Source organism: Marmota flaviventris, chromosome 9, assembly GCF_047511675.1.
Source record: "Marmota flaviventris isolate mMarFla1 chromosome 9, mMarFla1.hap1, whole genome shotgun sequence".
Classification (NCBI taxonomy): Eukaryota; Metazoa; Chordata; class Mammalia; order Rodentia; family Sciuridae; genus Marmota; species Marmota flaviventris.
Window position 1 is genome coordinate 90,449,330 of NC_092506.1, and position 15,427 is coordinate 90,464,756.

Below are 15,427 nucleotides of genomic sequence, written 5' to 3' on the forward strand. Positions count from 1 at the left end.
AAGTTTCTCAGAAACAGCCCTGAAGCTGTCATTCATCTCACCAAGAGCACTTAATAGAAGATTCTCAACTCAAAGAAAACCTCTTTTGGTGTGATGTTAAATACCCCCCCCCCTTTTTTTCAATCCAGCACTAAAATATCTAAAATGGCTCATAAAAATAGAATCGTTACTACATTGAGAATTAAGAATGATGGTCAAAAGATTGTCATTATTTGAAGGAAATTTCTGTATATTCCAATGTTCATAAAGTTGAAAGATGAAGAAAAGCTTGTAGCCCACCATACTTTAAGAACTGTGTCAACAAATACTGGTCACCTGAAAGAAGGAAGGAACACAATCTTCCCAGAGAACTGAGGAGAGCCATTGACTCTCTCTTATAAGAAAGAGTTGTCAGATCCTGAGAAACACAGTGTTATACAGCCATGTCAGTGGGTATAAAACTCTGCCCTGAAACCTCAGTGTGCCCATGTTCATCTCCACCCTGTTTTGAGACTGGCTGTGTGTGATAAAGCACAATAGCAACCACCAAAAAAATCAGGCCTTGCACCCTTACTCTGGCACACCAACTGCACAGATTTAGACTTCTTGAAAACGTTCAAGATTAAAAGAGTTAATTTAATTATTAAGGTAATTTTTAGTTTAACACAAAGTGTAGCCAGAGAAGACATTTTTTTAATTCTTCAAAGAAAGGTTTTCTAAGGCCATACTTCTTAGAGTAAATCCCTTTACTCCCCCCATTCCAAGGGTCAGCGCAGTTTAAATAACCACAAATCTACGATCTCAGAGGAGAGGGACAAGCCAATTCTGCACAGCTGTGACAGGGATTTGGGCAGAGGGCATACTGAAGGACAGTTAATATTGGTAAGTCCTGCTATCACAGACATCTATGTGGGGCAGCAGAAAATCCAAACAAATAACTAAAATGAGAGAAATGTAGCTCATGAAAAGAACACTGCAGAGAGACAGACCAAAAATGCTTTTTTTTTTTTTAATTCACTCCAATACAGAAAGTCACCAGGTCACAGCAGGGTGTGGGACATGGGAGTTGGTGTGAAGTTCAGAAACAAGAAACAATGATCATGATGACACCAGGAAGGGAAGGTCACAATATTTTACTATACTACAGAGAGATATTAGGTCATTGAGATAAAATATAACCTTTAGAAGAATGGAAGTTTTGTGTGAGCTATAAATGGATTAACAAAATAACTTTTGCCCTTGAATACTATTTATAACATTTTCTATATTAGGGAGACATTCATTTGGAAAAGGAAAGTAGATCCCACAATAATAACCTTACAAATTAAGTTTTCAACATGAACAATCTCTCCTTTATCTGTTTATCTCACTCTTTCTCTAGATCTCTGATTCTGTATTTAAAATGATAAATTTGTTTTGAAGATGCTTTGAAGATCATTCTATGTTCATATACTTAATTTTTAAAAAATTAAACATTCAGTCATTTATTATGGTTATTATTATAAGATTTATATAGCAAGAATAAAAAAAAGTTCATTAGAAAAATAAAAATTTAGTTGCAACATTAAGTTACATCTTCTTCTTAAGTCCCCCTTTTTTGGTATATCCCAATATTCTAATTGAATGTTCTATTCTTCTTTCATTCTCTTTCATCCATTGATCTTCTTACTTTGATATTCTCCTTCATATATCTCTCCATTCTCAAGTTTTTAACTATGTGCTTATTGCCTATATGCTTAGTGTCTCAGTCATTCTGGGCTGCTAAAACAAGATGACACAGGCTGTATGGCTTGTAAAGAACAAAATGTTATTCCTCCCAGTTCTGGAGGTGGAAGTCTGAGGTAAGCAAGCCAGCATGGTAACATGGTAAGCGCACTCTACTAGTATGTAGATATCTAGCTCCTTGTTGTATCCTCACATGGTGAAGAAAAAGCAAGAGAACTCTCTGGATTCTCTTCTATAAGGGCACTAATCTCATTCATGAGATCTCCAGAATCATGAACCAATTCTCTTTCAGCAGCACCACTTCCTATTACCACTACACTAGTGTTGAGGATTTCAAAATATGACTGGGGAGGCACATTCAGTCTGTGATAGATAACGAAATCTGAAACTGAATTTCACCTAAATTTAGGACAAAATATCCACTGGCCATGTTTTCCTGGAGAATTCCATGGATGGCTCAAACACAGCATGTCTAAAAAGTCAGCAGCATCATTTTTTATTCAGGCTTTCTTACCCTTTCCTATTTTTGAGCTTGGTTTGTGGACCCATCATTTAACTTCCGAAATTAAAGCTACAGTTACTCCTTATTATTTGCAAGTACATTTGTCTTGATTTTAACTCCCCTTTAATTCAAAATATGTCTCTTTCCTATGATTATTCTTTTTAATTTGCATAATACTGAATTAACACACAACTCTTTCCTTGCCTTGAAGATATGTTGCGTTGTTCAAGACAACTGGTTTCCAAGATTTGATTTTCTAAAGCTATTCTTCAAATAAATTAACTAGAGGGTCAATGATTTTGCTTCCAGGCTATGGTTTTCTCAGTTCTGGTCATCCTGAAAGATTTCTGTCAAGTGACATAGGTAAGATAAGCAACAGGTTTGTTAAGCAAAGTAAAAGTACACTCTAGAGAAAACAAAACAAGATCATCCCATGAAAGAAAGATGGCCTGTAGACTTCCATGTTGTGTGTTTTTAAATTTTGTCTGGAAATCTCCCTCCTCATGTGTCATATATTTAGTTGGCTCCTATTCTTGCCCACCTTGGCTTTGTGTGCCTGAGATGATTTTGCCATGTTGGAAAATCATTACCTAAGTATACCCCTAAAGGTGTGGTGTCAATGTAAATAATATTACAGTGAGGCAGGAGTTCCCCCAAATCAATGCCTCAGTGATCTATGAATTCTCCAAAGTTGAAAAGTCCCTTGGGCTAGTATCTGACCCTGAAAGGTATGACTTATGGGTGGAATTCTCCATCACCCCAGGTGGAGTGATTTTTTCTCACTCAAGGTAGACAGATCCCTATTCTCCCTCCCCTCATCCCCTTGCTCATGTTGGCCTATCTGCCTACTCTAACAATTTGAAATACACTCTCCAATTTCCCTTGGTCTTCATGGACTTCTGCTACACTTGTTCTGAATTTCAACTCAAAATCAAACCAAACCTGGATACTAGCACTATGTTGATGAAGGAAATTATATAAGTATGCTGATTGGATTCATAAAACAGTATAACTTCTAAAATCAGATTTGTCTTTAAACTGTACAGTATTAATTTTACTTGATACTCTTTTTCCATTTCCCAGTGGCTATTACAAATTAATTTCTTAGGCCAAGCCTGCTGTCTTCATCCTCAGTGTAACGTCAACTTTCATTTCTTACAGACACAATATCTATAAGATACCAGTTCTCTTGATATCCCTTCCTTTCTCCTTCAAGTCTCCATCTTTACTCATCCTTACATAAATAGCTGTGATCTGAGTGGGATTATTCTTTGTTTTGAGATTGGTGGTATGACCCAAAATTCAGAACAGAAATCTTTTAGCACACTATTTTCTAAACTCAGAGATCCATTAACCATTGAACTGGGCATCTCCTTAGGACTTACTGAAAGGTGCCATCAGAGAGAATATGTCCTACCACCATGTCTTCACCCGGCTGACTGAAAAATCTAATAGAGATGTACGGTCTCATTATTGGGTGGACTGTTCTCTAGAAGTGACTTCCTTCAGCTTTTTCCTAATGGGGGGGGGGGCAATGAATCTGTCTCTTACCTCAAATGAAGAGAAAAAGGTTAACTCTTGGGTATGATAAATAAAATTGCATGTTCCTTAGGAAATTTCTGAATACAAAGTAGCTACTTAAAAATCTATGTCTAAATTGTACAAGTAAGATTTATGTTTTTCTTTCAGAATTATTTAGTGTTACTGTATGCACCCTTCCTTGAAAGTTGGTAAATTGCCCTTGAAGAGTTACTAATCACAGGCCAAAAAAGTCATAATTTAAACACACACACACAACGCACACACACACACACACCACATAAAACTGTTGCAAGATAATGAGGAATGCTATTGACATTCATCTGGCTGACCCATGAACTCATTATTTGAGCTAAAGGAAAATAGAGTATGTTCTTTGCTGAAGCATTATCTTCAGTGCCAGAGAACTAAAATGAGATGTAGTAAGAGAGATATAAACAGCATTCATCCAACCTCAGCCTAAAAAAGCTTTCAGAGAGTTCCTTCATTCAATTGTTCAATTATCTGCCTAATTGAAAACTGAATTTAAATATTTTCCTGGGGGAAAATGCTAGTTTGATGTTCTGTTAAAAAAAAAAAAAGCCTTTGCCATGTAAAATGAAAAAAAAAAAATATTGCAGGGTTCAGTGATTTAGTGTGTGTTAAAATTAAGTATCTAAAATATCTACAGGGCCTGAAAAGGTATATGGAAATGAGCTGTTTTCCAAGTTAATGCCACAGGAAATGACAGCTAAGCTGATCTCTTTTCACACACTTTTAATGATGTATTTCTCTTAGGGTTTGAAAGAACCTTAGATCTAGCTGCTTTCAACTCTAGGGTATAGATGATTCAAAGTGAAATTTGTCTTGGGTTCCAATATGTTAATTCCAAAGTAACTGGTAGTTTCATTTATGGGAGCTCAATTTCCATAAGTGTTATGCAGGCAAACAGGCAGAATTAAGTGAGCAGTGTTTATCTCTATTCCCTCTGGTGTTTTCATTTTTCTAACCCTGCTTGATCATGTCTACAACATTCATATCTTTTTCTTCTTTCAAAAGATGCTCTCTGATCCTTGTTTTATAATAATCTGTACATGCCAAAAATAAGGTTCTTTTTCTGATAAACCCTTTTCTGTTTCGCAGCAACAGATCATCAGAATACAGGATAATAATATAGTTGTTAGGATATTGGTTTGAGGTGATTATAATGGAAAAATATATAAGATCATTGTATGCTAAAGATTTAAAATATATTTTATCATCAATATTGAAATAGATTTCATTTTATATTTTAATTGAACCTTAGAGAGATTTAAAGCCACATTTTCCTAATGAAAAAAAATTGATTATGAATTAATTAAAAGGACTAGTTATGTGTCAAAAAGTTAAAATTTACAACAATCTTTGCTGTGTGAATTCTGAAAATGCTCAATATAAAGGGAGGCAAGAATTAAAAGGTCTCTTAAACAATTTACTAAAGTCAATATGTAAATGTAATCAGCAATATGAAGCCACTGAGAAAGTCTCATTGTCAGTATCTAAGCAAGACAGAGACATTTATAGGCTAAATACTCCTTTTTAAAATTTCAGCTTAAAGTTTTTGGGAAAACTTACAAAGAACAGGCCAAGGTCCACTAATCCATGCTGACTCATCATTTTTGGTACCTAGAGTAAACTTGGTTCATAATAATTTGAACCAAGTGTGCCCCAAAGTATTCCTGTTTGCCATCTTCTGTTTTAAAACATGTGCTCTGATGTTGAGCTCAGCATGTCCAGAAATGTGTCTGTCATTTTTCCTTTTTGAGCTATGACCTTAAACTGAACATGCTAGGAAATGTATGCCTTATAGTGATCATGATCAGAAATATGCCAACCTCTGCATGTGTTTTTTTATATGAATATGCATAGGCTTCCTGAATGTAATTCAAGAAGAGGAGTTTGCTTCTTACTGCAGGTAATTAATGTTTCTCCATTTTTTTTTAATCTTCTGGCCATGCTCATTGGCTTTGTACTCATCAAGAAGAGAGAGAATTGCATTTGGATACATAATCACATTCTTTCTGTTTGATTGAATGTTGCAAGACTAGATTTTTCATTCTCAATGTCATCAAAGTTGTAAAAAACAATATGTAAAATACCATTTATTAAGAGTGATATTTTCATATTGAAAAAAGTGAATTACAAAGAAAATACTGAGTTTTTAGATTTATCTATCTAAAGAGTAATCCTATTAGAGGAAAAAAACTAAAACTTAGTTGAAAGAATCTTTAAAAAAATGATTGAGAGAGTAAAAAATTATACATATCACTTTTAGAATAATTCTACACATCCATAAGGAATGTTTCAAAAAACTATGCTGCTGAAACCAACCCTTATGAAATCTTTCCTTTTCTTTAATTGCTTTAAAATTTTCCTATATCTAGTGCATATCATTACTGCCCCATCACTAATTCTAAACCTTTAAACATCACAGAACTTGGAGTGTAGCTCTGTGGCAAGACCCTGATTTGTATCCTCAACAACAAAGACAAAAAAAAATCAAAACAAAACATCAAAACATATCCCAGATCCTAGAAATCCAATACATATTCCAATGCAAAACATATCCAAGATCCCATAAAGAGAGGTGAAGGTGTACTAATTGTCAGATTCATGGTGGCCATGCTAGTTAAAGGATATAGGGTTTTTGGCATTGGGTCTGTGCCCAGAAAACTCAGTTGCACTGGGCTCATTTTCACACAAGAAAGTCAGTAGGGACAGAAACATCTCTTAATGACACTGGGAGCTCTGCTGTTATTACTGGTTCCTATAACATTCCAAAAAAACTAGGGTCTAGTGGAAATGAACAACTTAATAAAATTTCATATTAATCCTGACTCAATCCTTTACTAGTTTTATCTTAAAATCAATATCAGCAGCATTTACACTTTTTAATAAAAAAAATAAATAAATAAATGAAAAAAATTTTAAAAACTGAGTTTTACAAAATCTCAGTAAATATCATTAACTATTTTTCATAATAACTTATTGCATTGTCAGTTTTAATAAGTTTAATAAAGTTAATGTCAAGTTGATTAATACTTTATTGTACTATTGTATATACCAATGATGTGGAGATTATAGAGAATAACATAATAAATTGTAGCAAGTACACTATTTTGCTTTTTCAAAATTTAATATGTGTTCATAATTAATATCAGAATTTGTATTGTTCGAAAAATGAAAGAGTATAGATACTGACTCCCCTAGATGGACAATTTCCACTTCCATTTTTTTTCTCTTCCAGATGAAGGAAAATCTTAAAAGGGAATATTTCTCTGCTGTTTTTGTATGTTAATAAATACATGACCATCAACACACTTTGTGCATTTAGTTACATATGTACTATTCATTGTATAACTGCTTGAAACTTCTACGTATGAATATGTCAGGTTTAGAAGGTCTTATTCTTTTATTAATAAGCACATGGGTTGGTTCAACCATTTTTCTATTGCAAACACACTTCTTTGTGCATCATTTTCCTCATAATTTTAATATTTACATATTAATAATATGTCCCTCAGAGAGATTGCTGTGGATGATAAATTGCTTAATAAATAATAATTTATCTTGGTACAAAATAAATACTCTATGAATCTATTATAATTATGAATAATGTGTACAAGATCATTTTGTTCCCATCTCTTTGATTATATTTGTCAGATACAGGAATCACATCCTGAAGTGGAAATCTGTGGTCTTCCAGTATCCACCTCTTCCACTTAACTGCGTTTTCCAATTGTATTAATGTATGCTCTCAGGGGTTCTAGTGAGAGCATTTCCAGACATGGATTCTGAAGCCAGAATCCCTGGGGATCAGCTGAACATCTCCTTGACCCAGTTTGCTCATCCATCAAGTGAATACAACAATACTGCCTGTCTTATGGGCTTCAGTACAGTTTAAATAGGTTACTTGTACAAAGCATTTATGAGAGTGGTTGCAGTGCATTTAGTACATCCCTTTTCTCTACCAGTAGTACAGATTGACATTTTATTTTTCATATTTTGTTTTTCCTTTTCTTACATCTTAAGTCTTTAATTTAAAGGTTATGAAACAATACTTCATGGATGCTTCAATATGCTTTTTCTAATGGCTGGACAGACTGTCAATTTAGGAAGAGCCCCACTCTACCTTCTTCTGTTTCAAGGACTTCAGTCCTTGAACTGTACCTAAAACTGACTCCTCCCAGATTCTTCCTATTTCCCACAGACAGGCCAAAGGCTCAGTTTGGTTCTTCGCTCACTTCTGCTCCATGTAGATAGTTCACTTTTTAAATTGGGCCACTTTATTTTATTTTTTAGTTATTTCACATGACATATTTTCATGGTCATCTCATTGCTTTCTATTGGAACCAGGTCAAGACTGGACTGAAATTTTCTTTTCCTGGTAAAATAATTTTTGTTCATTGTGGGCCACATAGAAATAGATGATAGGCATTGATGGAAAAGTCCTCCTTTTATTTTTTTAAACAAATCAGACATCATTTTTAGTGTTTTTTTATTTTCAGAAAAAAAAATCTTAAGTAGTTATACAGCTAATAGGGCCCTATATATCAAACTACATGAATTGCAAAAAAGCATATTGATAGAATAAAATCTCCTATTTTTTTTTGTTGCTTGTTTTCTTTTTTTTCAGGCTAGCTTGGACCTTGCAGTCCTTCTGAGTAGCTGGAATCGGAGGACTATATCACTATACCAAGCTGAAAGGTCATATTATTGAGTAATTAAATGCTAAATGAATTAAAATATAAATCAGAAATAAAATCTAAAATTTGAAAAGATAGTCACAAAATCAATATAAGAAAAGCAACCACATGGATTAAAAAGTAAAACATATAATTATGTAATTAAACTCTGTATTGTTAAATATAAACATGTTATTCTCTGTTTTGTGACTGCAAATGCTTGAGGCCATATTTTCATGCTTAGAATGAAAGCAAAGTTGGGCTTATTGTAACTGTAAAGTCACGTAAATCCACCATATTGATCATCATCATAACATTTTTTGAGTACCATGGAAAAAATAGCCCATGTTGGATAGGAAATTTCACTTTGAAGACCTCAGATGTAATTAATTTGCATAGAACATTAAAAGAACCTTATTCCATACTTAATAAATAAATGATATATTTTATTCCAGTTTCTTTCATGTGGTAAATCTAGGCACAGATGTGTAGTTAGCAATATTATGATCATGGATTTCTGCTTAAAACCAATTTTCCCAATGGGTAGTATAGTCACCTAATGCGGTTTTCTTAGAAGGTTGTATGACTTGTACCAATATTTTATTGAATTACTTTTCTATTTCATATCATGGAATGGAAAAAAATTTAAAAGCATGTTAAAATTTAGTGATTTTGTAATTGAGACACATGGACCACTAGATATAAAGATGTGTGTTTTGGGAACCCTAAACCAAAACCAATTAATGGGGCAAACCTCCTGTTTGGAAATATGCAGCAGGAAAGGCTGCCAGTTTTATTTAAAATGTAATAAAAATTCATGGAACTAGACAGGAATCATTCTCATTCATGGGGAATTGTGGAAGATATTTCCCTTAGCAATTGATTACCTCCAGGCAAAACAAGCAGTGAACATTCAATTGTTCATAAAAGTGCCACAAAACTGTGAGGACTTCAATATGCAGCACAATAGAGCCTGGCCTCAATGACTAGTGCAATGTCTCAGCTATTTCTATCCATTTGGCATAGTATATTAAATTGTTTCCACAGCTTTAAGAGTTGATTCCCGTAAAACCTGTAATGAAGCTACTGTGAATTGTTTCCCCATCTCTCCCAATCCCCCTAGAAAAGCAGTTACTAGTAAAAGGCAATACATTTTCTTCAGAGGCAGCAAAACCTTGACCTCAAAGAATTCTGATTTTGTGACCACATTTCAGTTTTGATAAATATTTGAAGCCAGACTTAGAATCAAGGGCCATTGGAGGGCTCTCTTTGAAATGCATTTGAGGTGGTGAAATTTTTATGTAGCCACTTTCTGACTTGACATTACATCTTAGATACAGAATTGAACATGGATGAACAATTTGCTTTCTTGGAAATCCTAAAAATAAATTAGGGTTTAGCAGCAGCAAGTCAGTGTTCAGCTGCTCTAAGTACTTTGCTATTACTTATTATTATAATATTTAACCAGGGGTGAAATAAGTGGATGGCAGTATTTTATAAGACAACATACACACAATGAACACCTAAAAGTAGTAAAACATTTGTTTTTGGCACTAAACATGCAAATACTGAAGTACTTTAAATTGAAATGTAAAAAAAAAAAAAATTAAGCTAATATATTAATGTAATCAAATAAGAATTTAACTGCATAAATAGAGTGGGGTAAGCCAGGACAAATGATAGTGTTTTTGAATTTCAATATGAATGCATTGCTATGTGGAATTTTGCTTTGCTTGAAATCAAGGTGACAATAAGTTTTGTAGTTATTATAAATACGTTTTCTTTATTGAAATACATTACATCACTTCTCAGCTTTTTAGCTAGGATGAAGTATATTGAAATACATTGCATTATTTTACATAATTAATTAGTCACAAGAGAAAAGTTTTTTGGACAGGTTCTTCATTTGCCGTGAATTTAGGGAATATTCCAGTCTTCTTTGAATATGATATTTTTTTTGGAGTTTACTACTACTAATCAAAAATCCCACCCATTTTTCAGTTTTCCATCAGAAAATGGAAAACCTAAAAATTTACCTTCCACCTGACATCAGAAAAAATGTGACATATTAAGTGGAAAATCAGATTGAATATATAGAAAAATAGCTCACTTATGTTTATTGCTGACATTGAAGTTTTCCTCTTTCATTATTTTATAAAAAGATATTTTAGGGGATAATAATTTTAAAAATCCAAATATTGTTTTCTTCTTCACTGATTCATCTATTTGTTCATATTAAAATTGACACAATTATTAAATATTTCTGTAGGAAAAGAGTGGCACTGTTTTAGAAGATACAGATATATACACAGTTAACTCAATACTAGACAAAGGCACCATAAAAATACATTGGAGAAAAGATAACCTCTTCAACAAATGATGCTAGAAACACAGAAAACCATATGTAGCAGGATGAAATTTAACCTCTATCTCAAACTCTGCACAAAAATCAACTCAAAGTGGATCAAGGACCTATGCATTAGATCAGAGACCAAATGCCAACTAGAAGAAAATGTAGGCCCAACTCTTTCATCATGTCAGCTTAAGAACTTATTTCTTCAACAAGACTCTTAAAGTACAAGAAGTAAAATAAAGAATCAATAAATGTTATGGTTTCAAACTAAGAAGCTTCTTCATAAAGGAAACAATCAAGAACAAGAAGAGAGAGCCTACAGAATTGGAGAAAAATCTTTGCCACCTGCACCTCAGATAGAGCATTAATATCCAGGATATATAAACAACTCAAAAAAACTAAGATAAAAAATAATCTAATCAATAAATGAGCAAAGGAACTGAACAGATATTTCACAGAAGAAGAAATATGATTGGTCAAAAAATATATGAAAAGATGTTCAACATCACTAGCAATTAGAGAAATGCAAATTAAAACTGCACTGAGAGTCTATCTCACTTCAGTGAGAATGGCAAGTAACAAGAATACAAGTAACAATGTTGAGGATGTTGGGGAAAAGACACACTCATACATTGCTATTGGGACCACAAACTGGTGAAACCACTCTGGAAAGCAGTATGGAGATTCCTCAGAAAACTGGAATGGAACCACCATATGACCCAGTTATCCCATTCCTCACCATATACCTGAAGGACTTAAAATCAGCATACTGTAGTGATGCAGCCATATCAATGTTTGTGGCAGCTCAATTATCAGTAGCTAAGCTATGGAACACCTAGGCTAGGTTCCCTTCAACAGATGAATGGATAAAGAAAATGGGGTATATTGGACAGGTTCTTCATTTGCAGTGAATTTAGGGTATATATACACAATGGAATATTACTCAGTCATAAAAAGAATGACTTTATGATTTTTCCAGCAAATGGATGGATCTGGAGACTATAATGCTAAGTGAAATAAGCCAATCCCAAAAAACCAAAGGCTGAATGTTCTCTCTCTGAGGATGCTAACACAATAACGGGGAAGGAAAGAGTAGAAGTTCCTTCGATTATACAAAGAGGAATGAAGGGAAGAGGGTTGAGAATAGGAAAGACAGTAGAATGAATCAGATATAACTTTCCTATGTTCATATATGAATACATCACCAGTGAAACTCCACATTATGTACACGTACAAGAATAGGATCCTAAATTATACCTCATGTATGTATGACATATCAAAATGAACTCTACTGTCATATCTAAAAAGAACAAATTTAAAAAAAAAGAAATAGCACTGTTTTAGAGGGAGAATATGATATTTTTTTGTTTTTCCACTCTGTTTTAATATTTATTTACAATTATGGAATAAGAAGGAAGTCTCTCATGCTCCCCAAAGGCTGATAAAATAAGTTGAAAACAGAGAGATTAACTGGAGAAAATGTCATCCGAATTTATTGACATACATGTAGAAATCCCAAAGTATAATTCCCACTAGCAAGAGGCTTATATACTCCCTCCATAGTGGAAGGAAAGAATGGAGAATGTAGATAATTTTTAGAGGTTCTAGAAAATCATTTCTAGGGAATTCGGTGTGTTTATATAATAAATACATGATATCCAGGGACAAAATACACTGGGCTTGCAGAACAGAAAATGTTTATAAGTGATTCTTTTTGGAAAACTCTGTGGGACTAACATAAAAGATAATTGTGTTAAGAAAAGTCTGTGCAGGTAAATTAATTGACATACTTCAGTTTTTCTTACTGTGATATGAGTTTAATCTTCTCTCATTAATGAAATTTCAGAAAGAAAACTAAATTTTTTTAGTGGATCAAAAGTTTTCACATTAGTCAGTACCCATAATTTCATGAGCCAATTACTAGAAAGACTAGCTTTGCAGAAAACCTCTCCCTCTGCAGGAGGTGAGAATAGGATAGGGGTTCAGAGAGATCGTGAATTAGAGGGGTTTTCTAAGGTCACCCAGCATGACAGTACACCAGTCTTTGAGGTGTCATTTCTGAGCCCCAAAACCCACAGTTACAGAATGATGAAATTCAACTTGGCTTTTCCTGATTCTCTTGTTCCATTTCATATTTGAACTACATAGGTCTTTCATGATGCTCATCTTTGCAGCACATTGATTCTGAATCTGTTCATTTATTATGTCTCCCTAAGGAAATCTGATTAGGTCACCTTTGACCACGTTCATTTCTCTGAATTGTCTAGATTGTGTCAAATTCTATCTTTTTCAAAGGAGACTAAGAACAATAAAATCAGTACATCTCATCTCACTTGAATTTGTTTAAACTTGTTTTCTTTTCATTTAGTGAAACAAATAATGTTCTGAGAAATAAGACACACCTATATCCCCACAGTGCGACTGCGCCTTATGTAATCCAGGAGCTGTGGTCATCTTCTTCCTCTTCCCACCACCTTACCCTGTGACTCAACCATTTAAAATACCTAAAGACCTGTCTTTTATCTGAAAATCTGTCCAGCTCTCTCCATGTGGTCTATGTTAGCCTGTCTTCCCCATTTTTTTTTTTCTTTTTGCATACCTGGTTTGATACAGCACTTTGACCTAGCATTTAATAAGCTAATGGTCATGTTAGTATGGTGAGGGCCTGAAGCTGCTGAGTTCTCTCCAGCTATGATTAAATGTCTATATTTTTTTCCCTGAATCATTGACTTTTCCCCATTCTAAACCCCTTCAGTTCTGGCTTCCCCAGAATTCTAAAGGCCTGTATTTCTAAATGTGATGATTAATGTTACATGTCAGTTTCACAAAGTTAAGAAAAATTCTGAAATCTAGTATAATAATTTTGTCCCGATGTGTCTGTGAGAGTGTTTCTGAAGAGGTTAGCATTTGAATTGGCAGACTGAGTAAAGATGACCTGCTGTCCCTAATGTGGGCAAGTATCGTCCAACCCACCGAGGGCCTAGAGGCGGAAAGGGAGAAGAAGGGCAAATGTACTCTCCCATCTGGAGCTGGTATATACATCTTCTCTTGCCTTTGAATATCAGAGCTCCAGCTTGTTGGACTTAGGACTCTGGAACTTATACCATGGGTTCCTCTAGTTCTCAGGTCTTGGAATACAGAACAAATTGCACCTCCATCTTTCCTAGTTCTCCAGCTTGCATATTGCTAGCTGCAACTTCTGTCTCCATAATTTCATGTACCATTTCCCACATTAAATATATCTATCTAGCTAGCTTGTTTGGTAGTTATCTAAATAGATTTATTATATCTGTCTAGCTAGCTAGCTAGCTATTTTTCTATCACTGGTTCTGTTCTCTAGAGAACCTGAATTATATACTAAATAATACTGTTTCATATTAAAATGCTTTGTTTTAAAATGTTTCAGTTATAAAAATCAAATTTATGGTTACTACTTATTTCCCAAAGTCTTAGTCAACTTTTCATTACTCTAACAAAATGCCTGTGATATTCAAGTTAAAAAGAGGAAAGGTTTATTTCGTCTGTCACAATCTTAGAGGTTTTAGTCTATGGTTGGTTCCATTGCTTTTGGTCCTGTGTGAGACCATACATTGTGGTGGGGCATGAATAGTAGAACAAATTATTTACCTCATGGTGACAGGGAGGTGAAAAAGAAAGGGCACTGAGGTCCCAATATACCCTTCAAGGGATGCCTCCAATGACCTAACTTCTTTCCTATAGGATCTATCTTTTAAAAGCTTCACTATCTCCCAAAAGTACTAAACTGGAAACAGAATCTATGCTGCATGGGACTTTGTAGAGATTCAAAGTATAGCACTAGTTATTTTATACACATTTCTTTGAAATGATGTAAATGTATCTGAAGTCACTGGCTTGACTATTAGTGGTATTTTAGCTCCCCCCACCCATTGTGTTTGTTCTATTATCCCAAGTGCACCATGAACTCTTTCAGGAAAGAGGCTATGTCTTCAATGTTTGCAAGCATTATTACAACAGAAAAATGAGGGAATAGTGCAGGTAGGTGTCGAATTTTTCTTATACTGTGTATGAAGAGAAATCTTCACAAACACTCTAAACCTTTGTTACAATTTCTATATGAGGAATATTTAATGTCCCTTTGTGAAGATTCTAAAAATTTCAGATTAACAAATATAATTGATTTCACTTACAGTAGTAAAGTTCCCATTCACATTTACTGAAATGGTACTTATAATTCACTTAATTTGTAGTACTTAAATAGTCACAGTCCTTGGTAGAGGACTGAGATGTAATAAATATCTCCTCACCTAAGAGTTTACTAATTCTTATTATTTAGTAATCATACACTAACCTAAGTTTAGTCTTATAAGACATGCTATGCCACATATCAAAGATGAGAAGATCAAAGCCTGTGCTTCTTGCCTCTTGATGACAGCATGCTGCAATGCCACTGCCTTCATTGGCTCTTTCATCCCCAGGCAGTGCCTGACATGTAATACTAACTTCTATTTAGTATGCTTTTTGTAATGAAAGATAATGAGATTCTGTAATGCAGGAAGTATAATTTATGAATCAGCATCAAATAAAGCTTTGCAAGCAAACTAAAGACAAATCTTACCAAGTTAGCTATTCATAGCCTGCCCCTGG